Source organism: Podarcis pityusensis, assembly GCF_964106645.2.
Source record: "Podarcis pityusensis genome assembly, chromosome: 17".
In the NCBI taxonomy this organism is placed as follows: Eukaryota; Metazoa; Chordata; class Lepidosauria; order Squamata; family Lacertidae; genus Podarcis; species Podarcis pityusensis.
Genome location: NC_138042.1, coordinates 37254275 through 37277158, shown reverse-complemented (window position 1 = coordinate 37277158; position 22884 = coordinate 37254275). Strand labels below are relative to the sequence as shown.

Sequence of the window (22884 nt, the reverse complement as noted above, 5' to 3'; positions counted from 1 at the left end):
GCTGCAGACACAGTGTACATTTAAAGGATATTTGAGGTGCATGGCTTTCCCCCCCAAGAATCCTGGATTTGATGCTCCTGCTGCAGCTTCTGCACCGCACAAGCCACCCCGCTGCCTCATCCTTCTCAGTAACCAGCAGGGATCTTCAAGGGTTGGGAAACCAGGTGAGCAATGCAGCCCAACCTGTCCCACCGCTGCTGCTCTGGCTCCGACACCAGTCATATCTTTGACTTTCACTCTACCCCCCACATTGTTTCCCCAAAGTCCTCTAAAACCATGTTGTCGTGTTGGAATCACAAGGAGTTTCCTGCGACAGCAGAACTGATCACCTCATTACTGTTGCTAACTTTCACCACCCATCGGTTTCCATCGTCCCCACAAAGTGATTTCTATTTCTGTCAAATGGTTTTTATTTCTCTAATGAAGCTGAGGAACTAAAAGCAAATAGATTGGCCCGTTTAAAAAAAACAAAGCAACCTAATGAGTAAAATGGCTGTTAATTAGATGCTAAGTTTAGCTTTCTTGCCATAGATTTGAGCAGGAGAGGCAGATTTCTGTATTCTCAGACGCTGCTCTGTTTTTCAGAGAGTGGTACAAGGGGTGCAAGTGAGGGGTCCCATCATAAAGTTCATGCCGTTTAGCAGCAATAACATTCTGTTTTTTATTATTTCATTTATATCTCGACCTTCCAGTAAAGAAACATCACTCAGGCAGCATACAACATATGATATTATTGTCATGGGCTGGTTGGACACAGAGGAATGGTGCGATGAACCAGCTGGAGAACCACCAAGGGAAGAAGGCTCAGAGCCCAGAGATTGCTGGGGGGGGGGTGACAGTGAGTGGTCAGAGGGAGAAGAGGCAGAAAACTGGGAGGAGGAGGTGTTGAAAGCTGAAGAGGTAACTGGGCTTAGTGAGCTGGGAGATTCAGTGTCAGAGTGGAGTCCAGAATCAGAGGCAGAAGCTGAAGTAGGTGCGAGGAAGGAAGGAAGTCAAGAGGCAGAGATGAGTCAGGCTGGTGAAGAGTCACGAGTGTCGATGATACCTTGGGGAAGAGGTTTTCGTTATAATATACAATTGTCAGCATGGGAAAAGTTATGGAAAGAGGATTTGAAGTTTACTGCCTGCTGTTCATTGAGAGAAAATTGTACGAAAATGATGTATTGTTGGTACCTGACTCCGAGTAAAATTGCGAAAATGTAAAAGTAAAGAAGGTACCTTTTATCATAGGTTGTGGTCTTGTGGAGTAGTAAAAGCTTTCTGGGAAAGAATGTATAATGAATTATTATTATTATTATTATTATTATTATTATTATTATTATTATTTTACTATTGATACCCCCCCATCTGACTGGGTTGCCCCAGCTACTCTGGGAGGCTTCCAACATATTCAGATGTCTTATAAAGGTTGTATAGTTACTTATCTCCAACATTTCTCCGATGATTCCAGTTACAGATGGGTAGCCGTGTTGGTCTGCCATAGTCGAAATAGAAAAATTCCTTCCTGTAGCACCTTAAAGACCAACTAAGTTAGTTCTTGGTATAAGCTTTCGTGTGCAAGCACACTGTGTATCTGAAGAAGTGTGCTTGCACACGAAAGCTTATACCAAGAACTAACTTAGTTGGTCTTTAAGGTGCTACAGGAAGGAATTTTTCTATTTCTCCGATGAATATAGGTATGTCCTAAGGGAAAGCCGGACATTCCAGGATCAGATCAGAAACTGGGATGGCTTCTGTGGGTCTGCGACTGTCCCTGGAAAATAGGGACACTTGGAGGGTCTGTGAGGATAATGTGGAAGTCAGAGTGGAAATCTGGGTTGATATAAATCCTGTTTGCAGTACACACCTACATTATGAGGGCATTCCACCCACACCATACATTGAAAGCACACCCAGTGTACATTTAAAGCACGTGACTCCCCACCCCCAGAAAATAATCCTGAGATCTGTCATTTACCCCTCAGAGAGCAGCAATTCCCAGCACGCTGGACAAACTACATTTCCCAGGATTCTTTTTGTGGGGGCGTGTACTTTAAATTCACATTGGATGTGCTTTCAGTGTGTGGTGTGGATCTCCTAGTGTCAGTCGGTTTACCTAAGGACTTGCAAGCAGGATACACAAGCACACCGTTCCGTGCACTCCTGGGGGGGGGGAGCTGTTTTTCCAGCAAGTTGGCCTAAGTAGATCTTTAATTAATACAAATCCTTGGAAGGGAGTTAATTAAAGAAAGTTAATAACGGCTGCCTGACAAATTGATCTATTTAGCTGAAGAGGAAAGTAGCACTAGTTTACTATGTGGCTGGTTGGCTTTGTTTTGTTTTTTCTTCCCCCCAAGCCACAAACAATTTTGTCACTTAACAGCCCTGTGTCATTTGCTACTTGTGATCCCATGGGAAACGAGAGCAAACTACCCTGTTTCTCAGACCAGGAAGCTTTGACATCCTCCTCCCAGCTCTTGGCAGCATGTAAGAACCGGGGGAAAGATCAGAAATTGGTCTGTTCTGCTGCCAGTAACAAATGACAGAGACAGGGAAGGCCAGCTCATATCTTCCTATTAATAAATTGTTCGAAGTGATCTATTTCTAGCTTGTGTGTCCAGCTTAGTTTTAATTTCCCTAGTGACAAAGCCATCAGTTCCCTGGGTGACTATTAGACCTAGTATACACGTTTGTCATGACCATGTTACAGTGAAGCCAATGGCACAGTGGTATCTCGGATTTCGAATGTAATCCGTTCCAGAAGACCGTTCAAGTTCTAAAACCTTCAAAAACAGAGGCGCAGTTTCCCAGCTGACAGGACTCAACAACCAACAGGATCTTGCACTCGGTGGAAGCTGCCTCAGAAGTTCGACTTCCGAGACGCGTTCGAAAACTGAAGCATTTACTTCTGGGTTTGCGGTGTTCAACAACCCAAACGTTCGTCAACGGAGACGCTCAAAAACCAGGGTACCACTGTATTTGTGGTTAGCGCTGAATCAAGCTACACATTTCACAGCCCCAACGTTTAGCTGATTCAGCAAGCCTGCAGGTGGTTCAGAGCCTTCATTTGACTTTGCAAACAATTACAAGACAAAAAAAAAAAAAAATTATTCATGGTGTGGCCAGGCAAAATGATCCCACTAAATGATTAAAAAGAGCATGGCATCAAATCTGTGAAACAAGAAGGGCCTGAAGCTGTGGTTGAAACCATTATGTAACTGTGGTGTTTCAAAAGCAAAATAGCATACCTGGAGGCCAAGAGCTCAATCAATTTTTTTAAGGAGGGGTAAATCCCATGCAGTATATTATTATTATTATTATTATTATTATTATTATTATTATTATGCATAAAAGGAACCTGCAAAAAATGTTGCAGCACAGTGTGCTGCTGTTACCCCAGTCCCTCCACCAGTCTATCCCACTTCCCAGTTTTTTTTGTTACTCTCCCTTTCCAAGTCAGGCTATGTAGACATTAAAAGGGACAAGGGAGGCGCTGTGGTCCAAACCACTGAGCCTCTTGGGCTTTGAGATTGGAAGGTTGGAGGTTCAAATCCCCACAACAGGGTGAGCTCCTGTTGCTCTGTCCCAGCTCCTGCCAACCTAGCAGTTCAAAAGCACACCAGTGCAAGTAGATAAACAGGTACCGCTGCGGCAGGAAGGTAAATGGTGTTTCCATGTGCTGTAGTTTCAGTCACAGTGTCCTGTTGTGCCAGAAGCTGTTTAGTCATGCTGGTCACGACCCAGAAAGCTGTCTGTGAACAAATGCCGGCTCCCTCGGCCTAAAGCGAGATAAGCGCCACGACCCCATAGTCGCCTTAAACTGGATCCTTAACCTCTTTTACCTTTTTATGTAGACATTAGCAGCTTGAGATACAGCAAGGTTGTTTTGCCCCGCTTATTTTTCAAGTTGCATTCTTATGCTGCAGTAATTCCCATAGAGGGGACGGACTGCCTTCTCCCAATGAACATTACCCAATTTGTTTCCCTGTGCCCAGAGGCACCAAGTTCCACCTGACATGGGGAGGGGGACTCATCGCTTGTGCATGACATCACATGTGCGACACACACGTGTGACATCATGTGCATTGGGAGGAGGCTATAAGCCCTGATGAGGCCCGATGCCAAGGGAAGGCTCGGCTGCACCTGGCCCCTCAAGACTGAGGTGGGGGCCCAGCCCCACTACTTTGTGGGGGCGCTGAGTAGAGTTGGCGCCTGCACCAGACCCCAATTAACTGAAACTGTCATCTGCACATGCATTGGCTTCTACACACATGCAATGTCTACCAGAACTGTATACACCTCAACTTAATCAAAGCTTCCATTTTTTAATATGATGGAAACTGGTTTGAAGGAAAGCACATCAAATTGGGGTACTTCTCAAGAAGCTGAGCTTCAAACACCAGGGGTGAGAGTGTGCTGGAGCCAGGGTAGACAGTAATATATACACAGCCTCGGTCAGTCACTGAACATAGAACACATTGGGCTACTCTGACGGTTTGCCCCTTAGGGCTTTCCCCACAGATTTCTGTACTTCTGCAAAGCTCCACAATCTCCAGAACCTGCTGCTACCTCCATCTTACTCATGCCTGGTGCCGTTTTGCGTACATGAACAGAGGGAATGATAAAACCAGGCTGTTCTGTCACATTGCAGTACAGTGCGAGATGCATCATCATGAAACATGCACAAGCAAATGGAGCAGAGACAAATGCAGCCTATTGGATAGCTGGAAAAGAAATCTGGTTTTTCTTAGTCCCAGGAGGAATACGTCTCTACTTTTTGTTAAACATTGAGGAGCTGTAATCAGTGGTATTTGACATCCTGGAAAATCAGTAAAATCTATAAAAGAGGAGGTGGTAAGTGACAATTTTGGCACTCTGATAGAGGAGGTTTCCATCGTATGTGGTGAGAAATAGTAGTGTCAGGGGTTCAGGGACAGAGGCACAGGGTAGGCAGGAGATGGAGAGCGATGGGGATGAATTGGTGGGACTATCAACCAGAAGTGGGGTGGCGAAGGGGGCCTTGGCAAGCAGCATCGCCTGAAGTAACAGGGGGAGGGAAGGGTTTGGATGTGTTGGGGGAGGACCCCGGTTTCGAGCACGCATACACTGAACTGGAAGCAGAGGAGATCGACGTCGATGAACTGTATCCAGCGTCTACCCCCGCTACAACGGAGCTCCCGGAACCTGCGCCCGAGCAGCGGGAGGGGGGAAGGGGGGGCTTCGAGGGGGGGATGGATGTCAGGGGTTCAGGGACAGAGGCACAGGGTAGGCAGGAGATGGAGAGCGATGGGGATGAATCCCAGGACAGCGAGGAAGAGGATGACAATGACTCTAGAGATTCCATGAGTCTTTCCAGCGAATCAGAGGATTCCCAGAAGGGGGCGCCGGTGGTCAAGGCCAGGGGAGCCCCAGGGGGGACTTGTCAGGAGCAGGGGGCCAGCGGGGGATCCCAAAGTGGCAGCTGGGCGTCAGGACCAGCCTCCCTGCCAGAGTGCAGCGAAGGGGGTGGAGGTTCCAGTGTATCAGGGGAGGCGGCTCCGGCAGTAGAGAAAGGAGGGAGGTCGGAGCAAGCCACCCTCCCGGAAGGGGAGGGGAGTAGTGAAGGGAGTAGCGTAGCTGTCAAAAGGAAAGTTAGAGGTTGGGGGCGCGCGCCAAGTTCAAATGTAGAGGCGCGCGGAAGTACAGGGAGCCCGGAGGAGGGGCCAGGTCCCAAAGCCCGCAGGAGGGGGCAAGAGCAGTCTGATTCCGCGTCGGAGGAATCCAGGAGGGGCGAAACCCCAGCGGGCAGAAAGACCCTGCGGAAAAGGAAAGAGAGAAAGAGGTGGAGCAGCGCAAGCCTCTTAAACTGGTGCAGGGGAGGGACAGATTCAGAAGGGACTTCAGCGGTCTAAGCCTAGCAGACGTAGGGCTGCGCGCCTCGGATCTGAAGCAAAGAATGAACTGCAATAAACACTTTTGTATATAAGAAAAGAAAGGCGTTGGTCTTTTGTGAGCTGAGACTTGAGGCAGCCCTGACAAGTAGTAAACACTCTTGGCAAAATATTTTGTTCGGAGTCACTCCTCTATATTTTGGATGTTGCTAAAAGCAGCTAGAGTAACATTACCCAAGGCACTGGAAGGTTGAAAAGAAAAGAAAACTGACTTGCTTAACAAAGTTTGGCAAAGGTAAGGAGAAAGTCTGTTAAAACTGAGTTAACAATTATCAAATAACCTGTAAATGTAGAGGTCCCTTTTGCAATATATTTTATGAGACTTTCAGAATGGTTTCCAATGCAGACAATGGACATATGAATTTGGTGTGATTATGTTCCAATATGATATGGTTTATTATAATTTATGTTACTGACTGTTCTTCATTTGTAAAGTTTGCATTCTGATAACACCAATGTGATCTGCAACACAATTGTTGCAGTATATCTTCCCATCCCAAGAGACTGCCTGTTTGCCTCCTGTCATCAGCAAACATCCAGAACAACAGTGGCTAGATCTAAACACATCAAAAAAACATTTCAGGAAAACGTGTTCTAAACCTCATAATGGAAAATCTCGTGCCGAAAGATGGAACTCTACAGCGCCATCTGGTGTCACAGTTTTATAACACATTTAAAACCCTTTTTTTCTGATGTAGCCGAGTCCAAAGTGAGGCTCAAGCAATTATGAGGGCGCTGAGGGTAGGCCAGCCTTTGTATGTTCTCCTTGAGTAAGATCCACTCATCACCTGGGATTCCATAACTCACCTAATAATAATAAATTGGAAGCCCTATGAGATAAAGTTCCAAAACCATAAAAAGTAGTTTAGGTTTTGGATAAAAAGATAAATGAAAGGCTTCATAATTCACTGTGCACATGGATATGGAACAACAGCCCACCTATTGTATCAATACCAAATTACCATTCCAATTCCAGTAGCAATCAATTAAAAAGCCAATTACACATTTTAGATGGCCCCCTGTGTGCTAGATTTCAAGGTAAGATAATTTCATTTAATTCTGCTTCCAGAGTCTTATTTAATCCAATTACATTTCAATCTCTATCATAATCCCTTATACAACAGCTACAATGTTTTTAACTTTCATTCGTATTAACACATTTAATAATTTGTATTCCTGCAAGTGGAGTTCTATGTCCTTTATTGTTCCTGTGTGTGATATTTTATATTTGTGTTTATTTATTTTGCCCATATTGTTTCTTTTTGTCCTTATAAAACATTGTGTGTTCATTCTTCCTGGTTTCCATCATGCCCTGCGCAACATCGCTGTTTCCACTATCTCTGTTTCTGGAGAGTGAGGCTCTAATTACAACTGAGTCATTGTTCCACGCTTTTTCAAGTCTATGAAATGGGTAATCTGGCACCCTGCCAAAGCCTTGGAGAGTCTCCAGCTTCTCCAACTCTCAAAATAATGATCTGGCATCCCACCAAAGCCTTGGCACATCTTCAAAGTCTTCTTCGCTAAAGCAGCAATACAGTGAAAATTAACTCTGTCCAATTGTTTAAAATCCATTTCAATTTTCACACACAATTCTATTCTGCATTGCAATTCATAACTATATCCCCGTTCTCTTTTATTTTCTCTTTATTAAAACTTTTTAGCATTCCGGGGGGGGGGGGTGTCGAGTCATTTATGTAACAAACAAGATATATATAAAAAGGAAGCTGGAGTCTCCCCCCGCCCCACGTACCATCTTTTGCATTAAAGGAAGTCTTCTTTCCAGTTCAAATCTTTACACCTTTGTAGCTGTTTCAATTTGGCAGTTTTTGTTCTTGTCCCATAATTACCAGCATGCGTCTGTATATTAATCCTAATTAAACTCTTAATGAACAGAAGAACAGCTGCTTCTTAATGGCAGCATAGGTGGGTTACCGACGGGCAAAGTGCTTTTGCACTCAGTGCCTATTTCATGTCAGAGCAAAAGCCAGGTACTGAGATGATCTGTGAGTGAAGCTCTCCCCCCCCCCCACCCTCAATCATCTTTGTTTGTTCCTTCACCAACGATCTCCCGTTGTCTTGGGAGCTGCGCCATTAAGGCAACCGAAACCGGAAGCCCTATGAGATATAATCTCAGTGTGAATATCATTGCAGCCATGCGGCCCAGTGCTTACTCCAAAGTCAGTCCTGTTTTCTTCCAACAGGATTCAGTAGAATTTACTTCCAGCAAGCATGCTTCATATTGCAGCCATATAATATATATTAGTTTTCCAAATTATAACAAATCGGTCCTAATTATTAAGATTTAATACAATTTAAGAAATAATCATTAGGTTTCCCACTCCTGTTACAAACATATGTCCGTTGCTTCCTGATGATGCCACTTCATTCTTCTTCTTTAATCACCTTCTCATCCTTCTATTAATTTTAATCCATCTGCAAAGCTGATCTTTCTTGTTCCTTTGCAATCAGCACCTTTGTTGTTTCACAAATATATAAATATCCATTTCATGCATGTAGTCCTTCCAGCACTCTGTTCCCAGACCTGGAGTGTAGAGATAATTTATTGCCACCGTCCTTTGTCCATTCACATTCCACTACTTTGAAAACATTACTTCCATTGTTCAAGGACTTGCTGGGCTATAAATAACTCCCCAACAAGATGCCTGCTCCGCCATTTATCTCCGCCATTAAAATTCTGGGGGTTATTTTCCTCAGCCCGCAGATAAAAAACAAAGTCACATATATAAACTCCTGCCAGATGTAATTAGCAGTCCTTCACCATGCCAAATTCCTCTCTCCTCCACTCCTGGCCCAGTCCAAATATGATTTGAATTGCGTCCATTCAACCTCGGTCAAAAGGGGAGGGTATGGAAAATCCTTGCAGCAGCCAGAACAGAAGGGGGAGGCAAGGTAATGTTTGCTATTTCGTGATTTCCAAATGGTCTTTTTTTCCCCTTGACCTCCCCTGCAAAATGAAAGAATTGTGTGCAGTCATGATGTTATTCTGTCTGATACTGAGGAAAAGAAAGGGGAGCCACTGATTTATGCTCTACAAAGGGTTTTACAATGTTTTTTTCCAGATTGCAGCCGTAAACATCTAAAATGGGGTTTCCCAAACTTGGGTCTGCAGCTGTTTTTGGGACTACAAGCCCCATCATCCATGACCACAGGTCCTGCTAGCCAAACCATTGGAGAGCTACAGTACCTGTTGAGGTATGTTTTATTTCAGTTGGGGCAGATGAAAGTGTCTTCAGGTGCACCTTAGCATTTATTCTCCCTGCGCTCTTCCCAGTTAGCATTCCTACTCATGACCTGTCTGTCTGTCTCCAGGCACTGTGGCTGCCTACAAAGGATTCCAACGTGGCAGGGTTAATGTTGCCAGTCTTCATGTCACATTTGCAGACATCTTTATGACGCATAGTTGGTCTGCCAACAGGCCTGGTGCCTGAATACAACTCCCCGTGGAGCACGTCCTTAGGGGTTCTGCCATCTTCTATTCTGTGTACATGATCAAGCCAGAGTAGACATCACTGAGACAGGAGTGTGGACATGCTGGGAACGTGGACTTGAGAGAGCACATCTTTGTTTGAGACTCTGTCCTGCAAAGTCTTCCTTACATCCACCAGACGCAACATCTCAATGCCTTCCATATGCACTGTGTCAGAAAAGAAGAACAAAAGACCCCGAATTAAAGAGGAGTGTACCATTGTAACATAAGACAGAATAGCCACAGACCTAAATGCAATTACTAGTATTGACATTTACATATATATCAGATGGCTAAGGCTTTCCTTATGATTCTTCTAAAAAAAAATTCTTCTAAAATTCTTCTGACAGAAGGTACCATATTTTTCCGTCTATAAGATGCCCCCTTGTATAAGATGCCCTCTATTTTGGGGGATTCAAATTTAAGAAAATGGGGGGGGGGTGGAGATGCCTCAGAGTTGCTGAGCTTTTTTGAGGGGGATTGACCAGAGTTTTACAGCTTTTGGGGGGCAAATTGCCAAAAATTGCCCACTTGCCACAGCAATAGCGAATCGCAAACAGTCCCTTCCCAAGCAAAAAAATCTCTTACACAACTGAGAAAAGCTGTCTGCTGGCAATCGCGCACATCCCAGAACAGCAGCCACCAGTCATGGTAGTGACAGCCAATCCGGAGCAACCAATCACCAACCCAATTAGAGAAGCAGCAGCCAATCCAAAGCAGCCCTTCTAGCAGCCAACAATCGTTGATGACATGCTCTTGCAAAACACCCGTCCATCCCACTCACTATCCATGTATAAGATGAGGCACATTTTTGAACATAAAAACCTCATCTTACACACGGAAAAGTACGGTATATATTTTATGCTTTGGATCCAGGACATTTCCAGTAGAATTATTGCTTTCTTCATTTTCACATGCATTCTGTGCTGTAATTATTAGAAAGCAAAATTTAGTGACTGCAGCAAGGACTGCTTTGATTCATTGGAGTATTAATTTCTTACCTCTCGGCTGTTCTTGATTACTTTCAATCTAGATGAAAACACTTGGGCTGTTAAAATTCCTGTAGACAAATCTACCTCTTGGCTTCATAAGACAGTTGAATTGATTTCATGGATTGTCTTCAATATTTTAAAATATAATCTTTCCCTCTCAAGTATTCATTAGATGCAGTGGCAGCTGGTGTTGACTGGAGCTGGCAGGAAGGAGGACAGTGCAGAGATCAGTTAGTTGAAGGCAGGTGGGACCTGGACAATGGAGGAACCAGAAGTGTCACAAAGGGGGGAAACAGTGGGGCAAGAGGAAGTATGGATAAGCTCTGTAGAAAGAGAGCAAAGCTGGGGGATGATTAGTGTGGTTAATGGAGAAAAGAAAACAAGGTTCAGATAGAGGACAAATACTGGGGGCTAAGAGAAGGCTGATGATGGGTCTCAGCTGTCTAGAACATACACCAGAAGAACAAAGAAAGAGATGATTTTAGCATGGCTGATGCCATGGTAGAGATTGGGCTGTTATGAGGGATTGGCTTGCTGGGTGGTCTGTTTCATCCTTGGGCATCCCCACCAGGCTCCCCTGATAAGATGAATAGTAGCCACTGGATGAGACTGTATCTTTAAAGAATGGGCATATTACAGCTCCTTTAAAATTGGGAAATTCCTTTTCACCCTGCAAGAAGACATCGTAATGAACAAGTAACTTTAAACACTGATATTTTCAGTTATTGGTTTCAGAAGAAAACTATAGATACAAAGAAAAGGAAACAAAGTACCTGTGTTTTGGGGGGCAGGGAGACATCTTCAAGACCTACCAGAGATGCTCTTCTTTGATGCTTCATACATGACTCTTCCTGCAAGAGTGCAACTTATATTTCTTACATTATGCTAGACCTCTGGTTACAAAATTGTTTCTTGATGTTACAGATCTCTTTGTAGTTGTTTGAGTTCTCTTTTTGAAGAATGGGAAGATTACAGTTCTGTTTAATGCAGAAAATCCCCTTTCCAATCTGCAGAGAAGTTACTAAATGGTCAAACAAGTATGTACATGTCAAAGATTTCACCAGTAAGCCAGTAAGGAAAAACGACCAGTACAAGTTACCTCTCTTAGACCTACCTGCATGCTGGCAATGCCCATCTGTGGTGTTTTCTGCTTCTCTTCTTAAATCAGGGCGGGACCTTTCATTTCTTCTGTCATATATTATTAGTTTCTTTCTTCCTTGATCCTACTGAAAACAAGGCTTTTCCTTAAGCTTTTCAACTCGTTTTTTGAGAATAGACAAATTATAGATCTTTTTCAATTGGAAGATCCCTTTCAAATCAGCATAGAAATTAACAATTCCTATGAAAGTTCTCAAAGCACTTTCACAGCATAATAAAAACGCAGAGAAAAATAGTTAAAACAATCTCAAGTCCAATACAGATACCGACTAGGATTTATTTATTTTTAAGTATTATTTCCCCCTTTGTAAGCAAGCCTTGACAAAGTAATATTTAGGAAGCCAAGCAAATAAATAAACTGATACGGTGTGGCGTTTGGAGACTCAATTGCTCACCTCGAACTCTGGAGTGCTTCATCTCAGTCCCTTTCTGAATATGCCATTTCTTGCGCTAGAACTGAAAGATGTTTCTTACCTCTCCGATGGAAGTCCTGCTCTTGTTGTTCTTGAATTTAAAAAGAAGCACAATTTAATTTATTATCCCATATATTATTGAAATCATTACACCTCCACCCATTCATTGGTGGGGCATATGAGCAGTAGCGATGTTCATAGCTTGACCAGGATTCTCTCTGAGTGTCCCTAATATCAGACAAATAAACAAAAAATTGGTAGTCTTAAGCAGGTGAGCTGCAGTTTTAAGCTGTTGTATTTTACAGATTTTTGCTCCCTGGGATAATTTTCTTTTGTTTTCTTCCACTTTCTTTCTCCAAATTTTCCCTCCATTGAACTTACATGTCTTACATTATTCCACACCTCTGGTTACAAAATTGTTTCTTGATCCTCCAGATATCTTTGTGGTGGTGTCTTTGAAGAATGGGCAGATTACAGTTCTGTTTAATGCAGAAAATCCCCTTTCCAATCTGCAGAGAATTTACTAAATGGTCACATAAGTATGTACATGTCACATTGTCAGTTTCTCCGGTGATTGAACAGGTCAGCCAGCAAATAAAAGGATACGTATTTGCAATAGCTCCTTTGGACTTACCTGTGTGGCGGTAACACTTACCTGAGAAGTTTTATGCTTCTCAAGACAGGGTAACACGTTCAGTTTCTTACATCACATCAAATTATTTAAACGTAGTTTCTTTCCCGTGGTGTTGTTTTTTTTTAAGGATGACTTTTTGCTTTCCAACGCTCTTTCAAGGATAGATTACAGTTCCTTTTGTTTGGTAAGATCCCTTTCAAATCGGCATAGAAATTACCAAATGATCAAATAAATGTTCGTCAGTTTGTAGCTGTCTCCAGTGATTAGGTTGTATAGACAGAGAAAGAAAAATCAGCCAAGAAGTTGCTTTCTTTTCCATTTAGGATGTACCCCTTAAAGACTTACCATGCCAATGATGTTCACTTCTCTGTTCTTGATGCATGTTATTATATTCCTTACCTCATATCATATAATTTTGTTCATTTCTTATGGATCTGTTGCTTTCTTAAGCTTGCCATAAACTAGATTCCATAGCTTTCCAAGACAAATCCTCAAAGGTCTTTATTGCTGCCAGTTTTGCTGTAGTTTTCTACCTTATATGTATACGTATACGTTTGTAGGCCATGGTATTATCTTCCCTGGTGAATTATCAGCATCAGCATCTCTGAATCAATTCCTATGAAGGTTCTCAAAGCAATTTCACAGCATAAGAAAAGCATAGAGAAAAATAGTTTAAAAAATTGTATATAAAAACAATTTCAAATCATTACAGATACCGACTAGGATTTATTTATTTTTAAGTATTACTTCCCCCTTTGTAAGCAAACCTTGACAAAGTAATATTTAGGAAGCCAAGCAAATAAATGAACTGATACGGTGTGGCGTGCAGAGACTCATTTGATCACCTTGAACTCTGGAGTGCTTCATCTCAGTCCCTTCAGAATATGCCATTTCTTGTGCTAGAACTGAAAGATGTTTCTTACCTCTTGGATGGAAGTCCTGCTCTTGTTGTTCTTGAATTTGAAAAGAAGCCCACCTTAATTTATTATCCCATATATTACTGAAATCATTTAACCTCCACCCATTCATTGGCAATGCCCATCTGTGATGTTTTCTGCTTCTCTTCTTAAAGCAGTGCAGCACCTTTCATTTCTTCTGTCACATATTAGTTCTTATTAATTTCTTTCTTCCTTGATCCTACTGAAAACAAGGCTTTTCCTTAAGCTTTTCACCTCTTTTTTCAAGAATAGACGGATTATAGATCTTTTTCAATTGGAAGGTCCATTTCCAATCTGCAAAAAAGCCACTGGGTGATCAAATAAACATTTTCACATTGTCAGTTTCTCCGGTGATTGAACAGGTCAGCCAGCAAATAAAAGGATACGTATTTGCAATAGCTCCTTTGGACTTACCTACCTGCATGGCGGTAACACTTACCTGAGAACTTTTATGCTTCTCAAGACAGAGCAACACGTTCAGTTTCTTACATCACATCAGATTATTTAAACGTAGTTTCTTTCCTGTGGTTGTTTTTTTTAAGGATGACTTGTTGCTTTCCAACGCTCGTTCAAGGATAAATTACAGTTCCTTTTGAAATCTGCATACAAATTACCAAATCCTCAAAGGTCTGTATTGCTGCCAGTTTTCTTGTAGTTTTCTACCCTTTATGTATATGTTTGTAGGCCATGGTATTATCTTCCCTGGGGAATTATCAACATCATCATCTCTGAATCAATTCCAATGAAAGTTCTCAAAGCAATTTCACAGCATAACAAAAACATATAGAAAAACAGTTAAAACAATTGTATATAGAAAAACAATTTCAAATCCAACACAGATACCGACTAGGATTTATTTATTTTTAAGTATTATTTTTCCCTTTGTAAACCCTTGGCCGTGGCATGCGGGATGGAGGGGGGCCTTCCTGCCAGTAGACGGGACCCTTTCCTTGATCTTATTTGCTGCCTGCACAGCACTGCTAGGGGTGCCCCTCACTATACATCTACATTTGTGGGGAGGGGAGGTATCACCATGCTCAGTTGCAGGTGACCTGATGGCATAAGCAGCGTGAGGACAAGCAATTACCAGCTACTCGACAATGTAACACTGTGGCAGCAAGCTGAATTCTAAAGTTGGGTAACTACACTAAAGTCTAACAGACAAAACCAGCAACCTACTGCGCATGCGCTGCTAAAGGAGATACTGAAAAGCAAGCTATGTACGTGACACCACAGATTTTCTGAGGAAAATACAATCTTTAAATAATCTTCCCAACAATACTATACTAGCTACTATGGATGTGGAATCTCTGTATACCAACATCCCACACAACGATGGTTTACAAGCTATAAGGAACACCATTTCAGATAAAACCACAGTGGACCTTGCCACCAAACTCTGCCAATTTGTCCTTACCCACAACAACTTCAAATTCGGTGATGACCTGTTCCTTCAGATCAGCGGCACAGCAATGGGCACCCGCATGGCCCCACAGTATGCCAACATCTTCATGGCAGATTTAGAACAACGTTTCCTAAACTCCTACCCACTCAAACCTCTCTTGTATCTGTGATACATTGACGATATTTTTATCATCTGGACACATGGTCAACAGACCCTGAACACCTTTCACCAGAAATTTAATGATTTTCACCCCACAATCAACCTTACAATGAATCAATCTATGCAAGAAATACATTTTTTGGACACTACTATAAAAATACAGGATGGGTGCATGGACACCACCTTATACCGTAAACCAACTGACCGACAAACATATCTACATGCCTCTAGCTACCATCCCAAACATACCAAACAGTCCATTGTATATAGCCAGGCACTACGTTACAGCCGCATCTGTTCCAATTCTACAGACAGAGACTCTCACCTAAGAGATCTACAGCAAACCTTTTCAGAACTAAAATACCCAGCAGATGAAGTTAGACAACAGATCAACAGAGCCAGACTTATACCCAGAGAGAACTTGCTGCAAGACAGACCCAAAAAAGAAAATAACAGAACACCTCTAGTCATCACATACAGCTCCCAAGTTAAAACAGTACAACGCATCATCAGAGATCTACAACCTCTCCTGGACAATGACAGTTCTCTTTCTCAAGCTCTGGGAGGAAGACCTTTCATTGCCTACAGACAGCCACCCAATCTTAAACAACTCCTAACCCACAATAATACTACAACCAGACTTAACACGGACACTGGCACCAGAGCCTGCAATAAACCCAGATGCCAACCTTGCTGCCACATACACCCGGACAACACCATTACTGGCCCCAACAACATCACACATACCATCTCGGGACTATTCAATTGCTCATCATCTAACATTGTGTATGGCATCAAATGCCAACAGTGTCCTTCAGCTCTCTATATTGGACAAACAGGCCAAACCTTACGCCAAAGAATAAATGGACATAAATCTGACATCAAGAATCACAAAACAGAGAAACCAGTAGGAGAACACTTTAATCTCCCAGGACATTCTATACAAGATCTCAAAGTAGCTGTTTTACTACAAAGGAATTTCAGAAATAGACTGGAAAGAGAAGCTGCTGAATTGCAACTCATTACCAAACTTAAAACCATGGAGAAACCTGGTTTGAACAAAGACATTGGATTCTTATCCCATTATACATGACTAAGCCATTTCTCACCTTCTCACCCCTTGCCTTTTCCTGTAAGACCCATTACAGTCGTTAAGAGTCGTCAGCAGGCTCATCCCAGCTATCTGCCTATCTCCCATTCCCACCACCCTTCTGAGTAATACCCCTCCCCACCTTCTCACTATATAGAAGGATCTGGCAACTTCTGTTTCAGTGTATCTGAAGAAGTGTGCTTGCACACGAAAGCTCATACCAAGAACTAACTTAGTTGGTCTTAAAGGTGCTACTGGAAGGATTTTTTTTATTTTGACTATGGCAGACCAACACGGCTACCTATCTGTAACAGTCGTCAACAGGTTTACCATACCCATTGAGTCAATCACCCATCTCCTACTACCCTCCTGAGAAAAACCCCACCCCACCCTCCCACTATATATAAGGGTCTGGTGACTTCTGTTTCAGTGTATCTGAAGAAGTGTGCATGCACATGAAAGCTTATACCCAAACAAACTTAGTTGGTCTCTAAGGTGCTAATGGACATTTTTTAAAAAAAATTAATATATCCTAATAATTAAGAGACAGCAACCAGTGACCTGCTAAGTGCGTGCAAAATCAGCAGCAAGAATGCACCCCCAAGGCCAAATGGCAACAGTAGAAACCATAGGCCAAAGGCGGGAGGGAAAGGACTGTACTGGTGCTGGGAGGAGACCCCAGCAGACCCTCCAGATCCCAGAAAACCAGTCCCACAAGCAGCGCCAGTCGAGGAAGGCCTGAGTAGGCCCAGAAGTAGGCTGTAGGGCCCCAATTCCCACCTGATGCTGGGGGGGGGTGGCTGCAGGTGCAGGAGGCCTAAGAAGGCCTGAAGCCAGGGGGGGCGGAAGAAAAAGGCCACCGCATCCTCGCCACCCCAAGTGAGCCTGGGCTGAGTCACATTGGCTTCTTATGCTGACCCTCGCCCCACCCCCAGCCGGCTGCCCATAGGCCTGCTGAGATGGGGGCAGGGCGATGGCCTCCCTGGAACAAAGGTGGGGGGCTCACCTGTCGCAGGAGCCCGCACAGTGTCGCAAGGGAAGGGGTGAGCGGAAATTGTTTCCTCCCATTTGGTTTCCCCAAACTTTCCCTCCATTGGAGCAGCATCCATCTGCTCCCATGAGATCCTTCCTCATCCTCTACGTCACTGAAACTGCCCACTGAGCTTGAGCCATCACCAAGAGAACAATGAGTGCATCATAGTAGAAGTTACATCACAATCACCCACAAATGGGATTAGTGGGAGGCCAGCTGTCATCCCCTTTGACAGATGGAGCTGGCTGGCATCTCTTACAACCTTTCCATACCAGTTCAGTCTTGGGAAATGTAATTTTGTGAGGGTGGTGAAGACTAGGGCTTTTTCCCCCAGCTGGAACTCACTGGAACTGAGTTCCAGCTCCTCTTAAGTGTTGCTATAGGAACGGTGCTTGTAGCTGTGCTACAAAAAGTTCAACAACTTTGGCACTCCTAGGGTTGTCCGTCCCAAAAAGGTGAAAGTTCCTGCAACTATTTTTCTAGGGAAAAAGCACTGGTGAAGACTTGTCTCTTAAGACCATTAGGTCACACACACATCAGAACCACAGTTCCCAAGATTCCATACAGAGAGAGAACCATGTGAAGCCTATAGGATAAGGTGAGAACCTTGAGCCCACAGCCTGTGTGATGTAATCCACTGAGAGCAGTCAAGGACAACATTCCTTGTTTTCCTAGAGTGGACATGCAAGGGAATGTTTGGTCCAGCCAGTGGAAACTTCCTGTTACACCTGGCTGAAGCATCCTTCCTTGCATGTGTCTAGTGGGTGGGCATGACCTTTCCAGACCTGGTAGAAGGACAAGGCATGCTGCCATTCTCTCTCTATCTCTTTTTGACCTCCTTCGTTTGACCAGCTTTTAGCTAGGACTGCTCAGAGGCAGTGGAATTATTCCCCCATATGGGGTAGATCCACACGTACATATTTGGAACTAAGTCTGCCTTCAGGGATCCAACTGTGAACTGATGTAAGTAAACTTCTTTTATTGACTTTGAATAAGATTGTGGCGCCTTTATTCTTTTAAGAGGGATTCAAGGGAACTTACCAGGAACACACAATTCAATCTGAGACAGACTGAATTATATAATAGTGAGACACTCACGCGAGCTTGCAACCAGCTATCTGCTGTGCATGTAAAAGGGGAATGTAAACTCTGCTAAGTAAAGAAACTTGCTAACGCAAGTTAGGAAGGATATTAATAAACAATATATCCTCTCCTGCCACCCTGAACATTCCCACACAGCCTGCCAGACCTCCCCATTTGGACCAAGCCACACTCCCCTGCCAATCACCTAACATCATATACGTTGGGTGCCTGTATTTTCATGTGCCTGGTAATCAATATTATTCCACCACTATCAAATCACTGGCTGTATCCCCCTTGCCTAGCCTCTTTAACCAACACAGCATGCCTCCAGGCTTGCAGCATTTTATGGGAGGGATTCACGCACACATACTGGGAAATTTAGGTTTGTGCAATCCAAGTGCTCTTCCTGCACAACAAATCCATTTAAAGAAAAGAAAGCACGGTTAGAAAAATGGGTGTGATGGCCTGGGATTCGGATTCAGAGGCTGAACCTGAGGAATCCCAGCCTGCACAGGAGTCCCCGCCTCCAGGGCCGGCTGAGCCAGGGCAGGGGCTTGAACCTGAAGGGCCCTCACCTGTGCCAGATCCTCAGGAGCAGACACCAGCTGAATCCGCTCTGGCTCCGGAGGTGATCGAGGACCCATTGCCTGCAGGTGCACCTCTCCCAGCCCTGTCAGGGGAAGGTGAGGTTGCCTCTGGGTCCAGTAACCCTCCAGCCTCTCCTGAGCTGCAGAGGCTCAGAGCAGAGAGGCGGAGGGAACTAAGTTCCCTCAGGAGGAGTGCTTGCCTCCAGGCCAGGAGAGGCGAGTCACCTGTGGATCAGGGCCACCCTATGCCTCAGAGGAGATAAAGGCCAGCCCACCCAGTCCCAGGTTGCGAAGCAACATCGTTGGTTACCTGTTCCTGGTGGCACCCTGTTCTGCTTTCTGCCAGAGTTCCTGACAACGCCCGACTCCCTGCCTTGGACCCCGCTTCAGCCTCGGACCGGACACGGACCATGCCGCACGGTAACCCCCCCCCCCCAGGACCAGCACAATGGGTGGGAAATGTACTGAAAAGTGTAGGGTGAAGAAGAAAAAAAGATTAATGAAAAGATGTTCAAACACCACACGGGCAAATCAGGATGAATTCAGGATGAATGTTCATTGTCCTGTAACTTCTCTGCAAGCACATCAGGGTGAATGCTCAACAAACAGGTCGCCTGGAGGAGCCTACTGTTACTTCCTGCCTCCATTTCTGGTGGTCTTTATCTTGGTCATTTTTGCTGTTGCCTGACCTCTCCTTCCAATTTGTGTGCCATTCAAGAAATTCCACTTTCTGCCTCGTAACTCCAATTTCAACATTACCAAAGCACAAGTCTTTTTTTCCCCAGCGGATTTTTATCAGCCTGAAATATTTTCTGGTCAGCAGTAGTGGAATCTAGCTGCTTTTGAAGTCTATGTCTAGTCCCCAAACCCAGTTCTGCAACACCACTTGCATCATTTTCCTCCAGCCATTATAGATTTCCACTTTTCTGCCTTACACAGCAATCTGGTTGCACCTATTATCTTTCTCTTCGTAGAAACTCTGTCATGCCAAAGATCTAATTGAGCCATAAACTGTTTCCAGTTGACAGAAGCATGGCAGGTTTCTTGTGTTGCTCTTCCTCCGCTGAATTTAATTAGGAGCTGCGTGTATATTGCACTCAAAAAATTTGAACACATTTAACAATGGAACAAAATGCTCTGGTGTTCTCTCTTTGGGCATGTCTATTGTGCTCTTCAGCAGTGCTTTACAGTGGTACCTCGGGTTACATACGCTTCAGGTTACACACTCCGCTAACCCAGAAATAGTGCTTCAGGTTAAGAACTTTGCTTCAGGATAAGAACAGATACCATGCTCCAGCGGCGTGGCAGCAGCAGGAGGCTGCAGTCAAGTACAACATTCCTACAGTGGACATGTTAGGGTTGTTTTTTTTAATTCATTTTTATTAAATTTTCCACTTTAACAATCCAATCCAATCACATTAAATATTCCAAATTATACATATACATATCAAATAATCTGAATATTCTGCCAAATTATAAATGTTTAATAGGACTTCCCATGCTTCAAATTCGGAGGGTTCTGATCATCTCATACTTCAACTGCTTTTCACAGTCACTTCCGATGGTTCCTCTAATTCTTTCTGTTGTTAACCTTCCTTCTTTCACAACCTCTGAGTTGTTCCCACAAGCAAGTTAAAACAAGCAATGATGTGTTTCTGTGTGGATTTTATGGCTATGATTCCCCTCTATAAGTTCGCAGCATCTCCTCACACGCTGGTGTTTGTGCCGAATCAATCCAAAGGTCTATTCGCTGCTTGCAGCCGCCATCTTCACTCAGTTCCAATGAATTCAAGTCAAAGCGTCTGCTCAGTGATTTTCCCAGACCGGTTGCATCAAACATCAGCCTTTCCAGAAGAGATTTACCAAATCAAACTGGAAATACAAATATACAGTGGTACCTCGGGTTACAGACGCTTCAGGTTACAGACTCCGCTAACCCAGAAATAGTACCTCGGGTTAAGAACTTTGCTTCAGGATGAGAACAGAAATCGTGCAGCAGCAGCAGCAGGAGGCTCCATTAGCTAAAGTGGTGCTTCAGGTTAAGAACAGTTTCAGGTTAAGTACGGACCCCCGGAACGAATTAAGTACTTAACCGGAGGTACCACTGTAATAACATATTAAAGGCTTACCTAGGGGATGTTTTGTACAAACTCAGGAGAAGACTTCCTGTTTCCTCCTGAGCTGGGACAGACTTGAAGAGGGTCTGGTCTGTTGTACTAGCATGGAGGAGCACACGGCCTCCATGTTCTGATCAGTGTGTCTTCTCCATTTTGTATGTTGCTGTGTGTTTGGAGAAGTGACTGCTTAGTCGCAGTCACTTGGGACTAACTTCTTTATCGAATAGTTCTAGCTGTTATGTAACCTAAGCCTGCCTTCAGGGATATGTCTGTGAACCTGAATGAATCGGTGACTAAACTACTTTTATATTAACGTTAATCAGATTCTTGTGTTTATTCTTTTTCAGAGGGATTAGAAGGGATGACACCAGGAAGGAACCTTTAATAAAAAGACTCAGATGAGTCAGCAACAAGCTGATCGCTGCATAATTTAAAAGGGTGTGTGTGTTTAGAACTCTGCTAGAATATGGAACTTGCCAATGCAAGTTAGGAAGGATGTCATTAAATAATATATCCTCTCCTGCCTCCCTAATCATCCCCACAAGTATTTCCAGTTTCCTATCGAGAAAATGCTTTTAATTGTCAATAAGGAAGAGCCAGTGGGTCAAACACCTTCAATGCTGTACAATAAAATTCCTATTTACCTCAGTCAGAGATTATCAAACTATGGCCCATGGACTACCTATAGTCCATGAGCTTCATTCAGATGGTCTGTGGAAAGCTTGCAGAATAGTCAAGAAAATATGTACATGGCCCTGAAGTTGATTTCCCACCCTAATGACTGAGACTGAGGCTGTTTCGACCAGGGCAAGATTAACAAACAGACAAACAGAGTTTTGACTTGGGCCTGTGATTTTCATAATACAGTGCTAATGCAAGTCTAAAAATGTATTTGTCAAACAAATCTTTCTAAGCAGCCTGGGCCTAGGACCCTTGATATTCATGGTACAGCAATCGTTTTTATGAGGACTGATGCTTATTATTTCTCTCCATCCATTGCATTAGAAAGGAAAGCCTACTGTGATTAAAATACAAATCAAGTATCTGCTTTGGTTTGTAAAACAGCAACAAAATTAAGTGGTGCTTCAACATCTCCAGCCATTTTCAAGTGGTCTGCTGGGGAGAAAGCCTGAGAACCACAAATTTAGATGATGTCTTCAAAATATGTAAAAGAAAAGTACAATTCAGATGTTTGAGCTGTGGGTGCAAGAACTCTGTCGTTTATTTATCGACTTATAGTCTAATCTCAATTCGATTATTTTGCCAGGATGCCGTCAACCACATACAAGGAGGATAACCCCAAGGTTTGTAAAATAAAATGAAAACTTTCATAGAGAAAAGCCGAAGAGGAGAAACACCCCAAAAACAGCCAAATGAAGCCTGAGCATGCTTAATGGCCACAGAATGCAGACACTGTTACTTAAGAGAACACATCTTTGTTTGAGACTGTCTGTTATGTACTGAAGTTCTCACCCTGGGCCATCAGGGGGATACTGTAGATAGTTATGCAAATGAAGGATCAAAAGTGACGTTCAGTGATTGGATAGTTTTAGAAAGTTGCTACAGTAACGTTGTACTGGAGCTCTATATAAGCAGGCTGGCTGTGTTGGCTATTTGCAGTATGGTAGCGCTGCAGAGAGCTTGCTGGGGAGACCATGCATGAAAAAGGGACTCAAAAATAGCTTAAACAAGGTTTTAATTACAAAAACAAAAACTCCTTATACACTAAATACATCAACAACAAACCAGACCCAACCACCAACCCATCCCCCAGGGTAATGGGAGAGCTAGGAGCTGCTCCTTATATACTACACCCAATTGCTGACGCAGCTTAATCAGTACAACTCAGCAGCACCTGCTATGTTTCACAGCTCTAAAG

The 22884-nt window shown here is 43.5% G+C and overlaps 1 long non-coding RNA gene across 2 annotated transcripts; it reads right to left on the bottom strand.

The window, feature by feature from the left end:
• Nucleotides 1–7049: 7049 nt before the first annotated feature.
• On the bottom strand, nt 7050–17413 carry LOC308466303. 2 transcript variants are annotated; one of them, XR_013980695.1, is made up of 4 exons: nt 17192–17413; nt 13615–14233; nt 10398–11502; nt 7050–9564 (listed from the first exon to the last, which is right to left on the bottom strand). It is a non-coding gene; the product is annotated as an uncharacterized lncRNA (long non-coding RNA). The 2 variants fall into 2 exon arrangements; XR_013980696.1 differs by having other exon boundaries at nt 13615–14130; nt 17192–17410.
• Nucleotides 17414–22884: the final 5471 nt, after the last annotated feature.